This window comes from Ursus maritimus, unplaced genomic scaffold (genome assembly GCF_017311325.1).
Source record: "Ursus maritimus isolate PB19 unplaced genomic scaffold, ASM1731132v1 scaffold_1, whole genome shotgun sequence".
NCBI classification, from domain to species: Eukaryota; Metazoa; Chordata; class Mammalia; order Carnivora; family Ursidae; genus Ursus; species Ursus maritimus.
Window position 1 is genome coordinate 20,909,105 of NW_024423343.1, and position 7,728 is coordinate 20,916,832.

A 7,728-nucleotide genomic window follows, 5' to 3' on the forward strand; every position below is an offset into this window, starting at 1 on the left:
GTGTTGTCACGTGTTTATTTCTACTTAAGGCATGGGGGCCACCCCACGTAGCATGAAACTTAGCTACATCTCCTTCTTAGACCTTCTTGTTAGACCAATTATTGGACAGCTGACCATTATCTGTATTCTAGAATCGTAAGTCTACTCCCCATGACTTCTGTACATTTCATAATAGTGTCCTGTCCATAATGTTCTCTGACTACCACACTTAGTAAAGTTTGCTGTGGATTAAATATTCCTGAATAAGTTTAATCACTCAGTAATTCTGAGCCCCTATGTGCTCAGCATTATGGTAGGAATTGGGTGTGCAATACTGGAAAAAACAACACCGACGTTGCCCCACATAGCTTACGAGAGAGAGAGAGAGAGAGAGAGAGAGAGAGAGAGAGAAGCATTTATCAAGCCACATACGAATTTAAACTTAAGGGCTCTAAGTGCCATCAAAGATAAGATCATGGTACTAAAGGCATATAACAGGAAGAAAAAGACATCTAGAGGAAAAAACTCTAATTATTAATCATATTAAAAGAGTTTGTTGATACAGATGACCCTTGCGGACATTATCGCTCCCCCACCCACATGCTGCCCTTTCATCCATGGCTTGTGTTAGTTCAGGTTCTCGGGGAAGCAGGTGCCAAGATGGAATGAGATGTGGGGGATAGGCCTGCAGAGGCGGGGAGCCCAGGAAGACAGCAGCGGCCTTCAGACTTGGAGCGAGAGTGACACCCGTAAAAGAAAGACAAAGACAGGAGTGGGCAGGACGCACCTCTGCTTGCAGCAAAGGGAAGGTTTGCTGCATGGGCCCATTCACAGCACAGTGGGGCAAGGGGGTCCCAGGAGATGCTTGGCAGATTACCTGGGTTCCACATATCCACAGGGACAAGTGTCCTTGTCCTCCCTGTCTGAAAGTAGCTCTGCTCCTCCTGCTGGTGAGGGAGGCTCCTTTTCTCATCAGCTCATGCCTGAACACAGGCAGGCGAAGGGGCCCTGGACTTGGCTATAGTTCGTAGTTCAATGGGACCTTACTGGGTCCCCCGGCAAGAGCTGCCTCTTTTGCGACCAGGACTTCCAGTGCTGCAGAATCCTAGAAATGGATGGGAAGCACGAAGTCCCACCGGGGAGCTTTGGAAGTGATAGTAAGTAGGACCACTCCCTCTTCCACTCATTGTTTTCCAGACATGTTCCCAAAGCCTTTGGGGAAATGCGTCCTGACAGATGGTCCTCCATCCTTTCAGAAGGTTGCTGGCACTTCAGCCGTGCTTTGGTTGTCGTCTGTGGGCCTGGCTCCTTCTAGAAGCACCGTGCGTGCAACAATCAGTGGTTTCACGGTCAGGGACCCACTCTCACACATTTTACTGGGAAGTGGGCCGCCTGATTGGATGCGTTGTGTGGGATTCCGTGCCTATGGACCAGGCGTTGTATGAGCCCCCGGAGAGTGGTGGTGTCGGAGTCCCTGCNNGCAGGAATGGTAAGCTCTTACCTGGAATCACAGGGGATGGGAGTAATGAGAGATGGGCTAATAGGAAGTAAGGAGAACTGTAAAGAATAATGGAATAGGGGCTCCTGGCTGGCTTAGTTGATAGAGCATGCAACTCTTGATCTCAGAGTGGTGAGCTCGAGCCCCACGGTGGGCATAGAGATTACCTAAAAACAAACAAACAAACAAACAAACAAACAAACCACTATGGTAATAGCGGATAGACAGAACAGCTACTAATCTCCTACTAGGGCCAAGAGGACAATTAACCATGTTCCCCAAGGCCTAAGTGGTGCCTTTCACGGCTGCCACGTGCCTATATCCACGTGACTGTCAAACAGTTACCATCGGCCCCTTTTATTTTCAACACTATCCCAACCAAGGCTTGGCTCAAAAAAGTGTCACCTTGCGGTTAATTGTGGAGCACGAACCTATCTAGACCTGGCTGTAAAGTTTCCACTTAAGCCTTAACTTCTTCTCTTAGTATTTCTTCTGCACTTCTCGTTTACAAGGGTTTCGCTTTGATGAGGAGAACAGAGGCAAGAGAAATGTAGTTTAAATGAAATCTCCCTACAGCTTGCAGTCCATGGAGAGATACCTGAGACAAGCAGGGCGTGTCGCTCCTCAAGGAGCTCATGGCTGATTCATGCCTTCATGTTCGTGTTCCATTAAAGACTGAAAGCAACGTTACCTTCACAATAGTTAAATCTTCAAGGTCCTGTAAGACCCTGCTTTGCGCATACAGAAATTCTTTAGAAACCTACGTTGTCCCTATCTCCCCTCCCTCACAAACTTAAAATATATAGTCAGTCACCCCTCACACCTGCAGGTGCAGCTCTTGCTGCCCACGGGTCCTGTCCCCCTGCTATAATAAAATCATCTTTTTGCACCAAAAACCTCTCAAGAATTCTTTCTCGGCCGTTGGCAATTGAACCCAAACTTCAGATCACATGTCACTGAAGCAGCTGCCTGTTGAAATTTGATCAACTGGCAGGAAGATTTGAAACCATATTCCAGAAAGGTGTATTAGATTAAAAACTAGCTAGCGATCATCTAGCCCTTGTTTTATGACAGTTATCCAAAGGGATATTTAAATCTCCAGGTATCCAAAGGGATAGTTTGAATCCTGCAGACAATGGTATTTACGGTTTATTTGGCAACCAGCGCCCCCTGTCGGTTGGTGTCTGCTTCCCCCGAGCTGTGTCACCGTCCAGCCTTCTGGGCTCGGGCGCGGAGCCGGAAGCATGTCCGCCCTCTGCCCCAGGGGGGAGTCAGATCGTGGGACCCGCAAGTCCTAACGCTGTCAGCCACAGAGCTGCATTCCTGGGCGTCTCTTCACTCCTCTCATCGAGCGAGGCCCTCCCCCCGTTTGCATCTGCAGCCTCCAGTGCTCTTCTGGAGCTTGTCAGATCCCTAAAAGAAAACCTCTTGAAAACGTCTTCTGATTGAGGCCATCTTGCTGAGGTTACCGACAACCTGTCTGCTCAGGGCCCCCTTACACCCTGTCCTCCTGCTTATTTTGCCCTTTCCTGTCTGTTCCTGCAGAGCGCTTCCAGACTCTCTCCTTCCATGAGTTACGGCTTTTAGAGTCGGCTGGAGTCCAACTGCCAGATTTCGAATCCCAGCTTCTACTACTTTTGTGACAGCTTTGAGACAATTGAGGGATTTGAATATGGATTGCGTATTAGCAGATATTAATCGAGCATTACTTGTCACTAGATATAATAATAGCAGGGCAGTTACTTAAAAAAAAAAAAAAAGCCCTTCCCTATTAGGAAAGAGGTGACATTTGGGATTTGCTTTTAAATACTCCAGTTTAAAGAAAAGTGGGGAGGGGAGAGGAGCTGGTGAAAGGAGATTGGAAGCATGATGATAATTGTTTACGCCAGTGACAGATACATTATATGTTGGATGGTTAATTCTAGTCTTCTCTCTACCCTTGGGTAAGTTTGGAAATTCCTAAAATTAAAAAAAAACCTGCAAAATAAAAATAGTCTCATTCATTACTTGGCCGGTGGGTAACATGGGGAAGAATTAGTTGGTTATAAATAAAGGTTACTTGGGAGGAACAGGAGAGTTTGCACTTGACATCCAAGGGTTCGTGGGGGTACACGGGTGTGGCAGAATCTGAAAGACCAGGTTCCAAATGGAGTATGTATTCGGTGGTACAAAGCTATTGCCCCTTAGCCACCCTGCAAGCACTGGGCATAACCCCAGCTCCTGGCCAGCCTCCCACACGGGTTCATTAGCATTACCAGTTAGTCAGCCCCAGCACAAGCCAGTTGCGTAAACATGTAGAGTTGTAGGAAAGGGACAATAGTCCAATTATTCCAGTGACATTGATATACCTGAGCTCATATGCTTGAGTGGGGAAATGATATCCAATTGGTAAATTTGGAAAAAATTTAAATAAGCCAAGTAAAAACAATATTCCTTGATTTTCTTGACTATTTGGACGATTAAGCTTCTGTTTTCATCTGTATAGACTGAGTCACAAATTTAGTTAGAATTGTACTCAACAGAATTACCTTTTTGCAAATGCTAGTAATTACCATAAACTTAAGTAGTAAAGATTAAAAAAAAAAAGAAGTCTTTTCTATGGGTGATTCAGAGTAATTGTCAGTCAGAATCTCTTACCCTTTAATTTTAACCTTCTGAAGTAAAGGCTGTATGTACCAAAGCTGATTTTGTTAAATTTCTTTGGCTTTTTGTTTTCAGATGAACTGAAACTAGTCTATTTCTTCTCCGGGGGAAGATTCCCAAGGGAGGCATTGAGTCTAGATTTGGGATTGGTAGGGTTGACTGTGGTGGGGAGAGAGAAGGAGCAACCTTTCTCTATTGTTGGGATGGAGTTTAGGGGAATTGGGGAGGATGGATGCCTTTATTGGATTCTAATTTGTTCTTACTATTTTACTTGGAGGCATGAACCTGAGGAGATTTCAGTGAGATACAGAAGAGAATATTTTGTTGAGCAAGCAAAGCGTGTGTATATAGAAATGGGACTTGTGGTCGGCTTGTGAGTTCAAACTGGAGAGCAGAAATATATTGCCCACAGAACTACAGAATCAATATGTAGGAGATAATGATAGCTATCATTTATTGAGTGATTACTATATGCCAGACACTGCCAAACACTTTCCATGCATGATATCCTGCTTAACTTACAAAAATCATGTGAGGTAGTTTTCATCACTACCAGAATTTGCAGCTGGGGAAACTGGCACAAAAAGGCCCAGGAACTTGTTCCAGATCTCACTTAGCAAATGGCAGAAGTGGGGTTTGAGTTAAGAGTCTAACTGTAGAGCCAGTGACCAATACGATATCCTGAGAGAGACAGACTATCACCAAAACATCAAGAGATAATTTAAACATTTTTTAATCGAACTATTCAAACACACACTAGAGAGAATAGTATAATAATACCCGTTACCCAGATTTAATAATAATCTATATTTTTTCCAAATTTGTTTATGTCCCCTACTTGATTTCTAAGTACCTTAAATTCCAACTGTGGAATTCATACCTCCCAATATGAACGCAGCCCTCAAAAGTGGGAGCATGGTCAGCATGGCAGTGTAGGAGAAGCCCACGAGGCCACCACGGCGGTGCCCACCGACCACTGGCCATAAGACACGCACCCCACCCACGGGCCACAAACCTTTGCTTTGCTTGGTATCTACATACCTGTTCTGGAGAAGGATGCATCAGACTTTCAGAACTGAATTCATTAAACCAACTCCCTTCCCTCCAAGTCCATGTCCAAAAAGGAGTCTAAAAATTTGATTTTCTGTGCAGCTTTGCCTAAGGGGAAATAATAAGCTGTTCTGGCCCATCGGAATGTTGAGCCACTGTGAGAGTTTTGTGTAAGTCTAGACCACATACCCCTCAGTTCCTGGTGAGTTTATGAGTATGACCCAGCATCCTTGAATTCTGAGAACTCTGGAGAGAGGAATAATAAGTTTGAGTTTTAATTTTTATTTATTATTATTTTTAAATATTTTAATTAATTAATTAATTATTTGATAGTGAGAGAGAGAGAGCACAAGCAGGGGTAGCAGCAGAGGGAGAGGGAGAAGAAAGCTCCCCACTGAGCAGCGAGCCTGACTCGATTCCAGGACCCTGGGATCATGACCTGAGCCGAAGGCAGATGCTTAATAGACCAGGTCACCCAGGCGCCCCAAGTTTGAGTTTTTAGACATGCAAGCCCAAATGCCAGCCTCCAGGCCGTGGGAAGTGCTTATTACACTTTCTGCCTGGTCTTCATCTTTTGCCTTTGCTGCCCTAACTCAGCAGCTCAATCCTTCTTAAATCACCATAAACCTACCACCATCCTTTTATTTTAATACATGATTTATTGAGAAGATAATGTGTCCCTTTGATTTTACTAGTATTTTTATTGGAATTGCTGTTTGTAAATGCTCTGATCACAGTATTGTATATGTTGAGTGGTCTACACTTAGTGTTATATTTCTATGGGGAAAGTAATCAGAAACACCTGTCTCTTTCTTTCTCCCTCTCATAGTAGACAGATCGAGCCCTATTTACAGCTTCTTTCTTTCTGTTGCAAAAGTATATATAATATAAAGTTTGCCAATTTAACTATTTTTAGGTGTATGATCCTTATTTATTTATATCATTTATTTATGATCCTTAATTAATTAATTCTATCTTAAGGCAGAATTCCAATTTCCAAAATAGTTGAGGATAAGTTCAAATATGCACTACATTGATGCTATACAAACTTGGATTTTCCTAAATCCAAGTATGATTGAGAAAACATCCAGAGCGTACCAAGAACAAATAGAATTAAATTAACGCACAACGAATGCCCAATATTATGCATTTAGATACTGCCTAGAAAGATCAAGTGGAGACTCTTCCGTTGATTGGTATGTATTTTCAGATCATCTAGGGTTTTGGGGGAGTCAAGTTATCTAAAACAGATCTTTGTTTTACAAACATGACACACTTCAAATGTAGCTTATTTCCATTTAAAGCGCTGCTTTATATCCTATTTATATGAAGCTTTGGCTATTTGGATTTGCTGTGGAAATCCAAATTCTGGTATTGAACTCAAAGTGCCATGCCTCGAATTTAAAATTTTTCAGTCTGAAGTAACTGAACTGAAGAGAAAAAACAAAATTGCATTCTTGAAAATTAAGGTAAACATGACAATTTTGAATTTTGTTATATAATAAGTCTTAAATGTGTTTAGAAATTTAGAAAGCATTTTATACAAAGTTCTCAAATTTGGAATGCTTTAGAAAAACAATGGCATTTAGAAGTGGTTCTTTTATCAGAGAGTATGCGGGAGGGGTAGTGATTTGGCCCTTAGTTGTCTAAAACAGGGATTTTTGCTATTAACATATTTTAAACTGACTCTTCTTTTCTTTCCTTCTTTGTAGGTTCTGGTATCTTAACTGTTTCACAGTTTTTGGACTATTCTTTTTACCTCAAAGTTATATTTGCCTTGGAATTCCAGACGACGCTGGGTTATAGTGGTGGAGTGGTGGTGGGGATGAAGGGATGTTATTTGTTTCAATATAGTTTAAGTCACCTAAATTTTAGCTTCAAACAAATATAGTCACATTGTTATGCTTTCTGTGACCAAATACCAAACACATTAAAGCAAAATATTCGGATGCAATTCTTCATGTTTTCCCGGGAAAAGATGAATGATTTTCATCAGTTATTTTTATTTTATTTATTTATTTTTAAGATTTTATTTCTAAGTAGTCTCTACACCCAAGATGGGGCTCGAACTCACAACCCCGAGAGCAAGAGTCACATGCTCCCCTGACTGAGCCAGCCAGACGCCCCTGTTTCAACAAACTTTTAATGGCATGTGAATCACAGTGCTCCAAACACCTTTTGAAGGGAAATATTCTTACAAACAGAAATTATCTCCCATGTTTAAAGGAGTTGCTTATTGTTACGTATAATTATGTGTAATTTTGTTCCCATTCAGTGTCTACTACTTGAATAGGAAGATTGGTTTTAAAAACAAATAGTTTGGGGCGCCTGGGTGGCACAGCGGTTAAGCGTCTGCCTTCGGCTCAGGGCGTGATCCCGGCGTTATGGGATCGAGCCCCACATCAGGCTCCTCTGCTATGAGCCTGCTTCTTCCTCTCCCACTCCCCCTGCTTGTGTTCCCTCTCTCTCTGGCTATCTCTATCTCTGTCAAATAAATAAATAAAATCTTTAAAAAAAAATAAAAAAAATAAAAAAAAAATAAAAACAAATAGTTTCAC

At 42.3% G+C, this 7,728-nt stretch overlaps 1 long non-coding RNA gene across 1 annotated transcript; it reads left to right on the forward strand.

Annotated features, from left to right (window-relative positions):
• The first annotated feature begins 429 nt into the window (after positions 1-429).
• On the forward strand, positions 430-7,116 carry LOC121105036. Its single transcript, XR_005837477.1, has 2 exons — positions 430-1,468; positions 6,883-7,116. It is a non-coding gene; the product is annotated as an uncharacterized LOC121105036 (long non-coding RNA).
• The last annotated feature ends 612 nt before the right edge of the window (positions 7,117-7,728 follow it).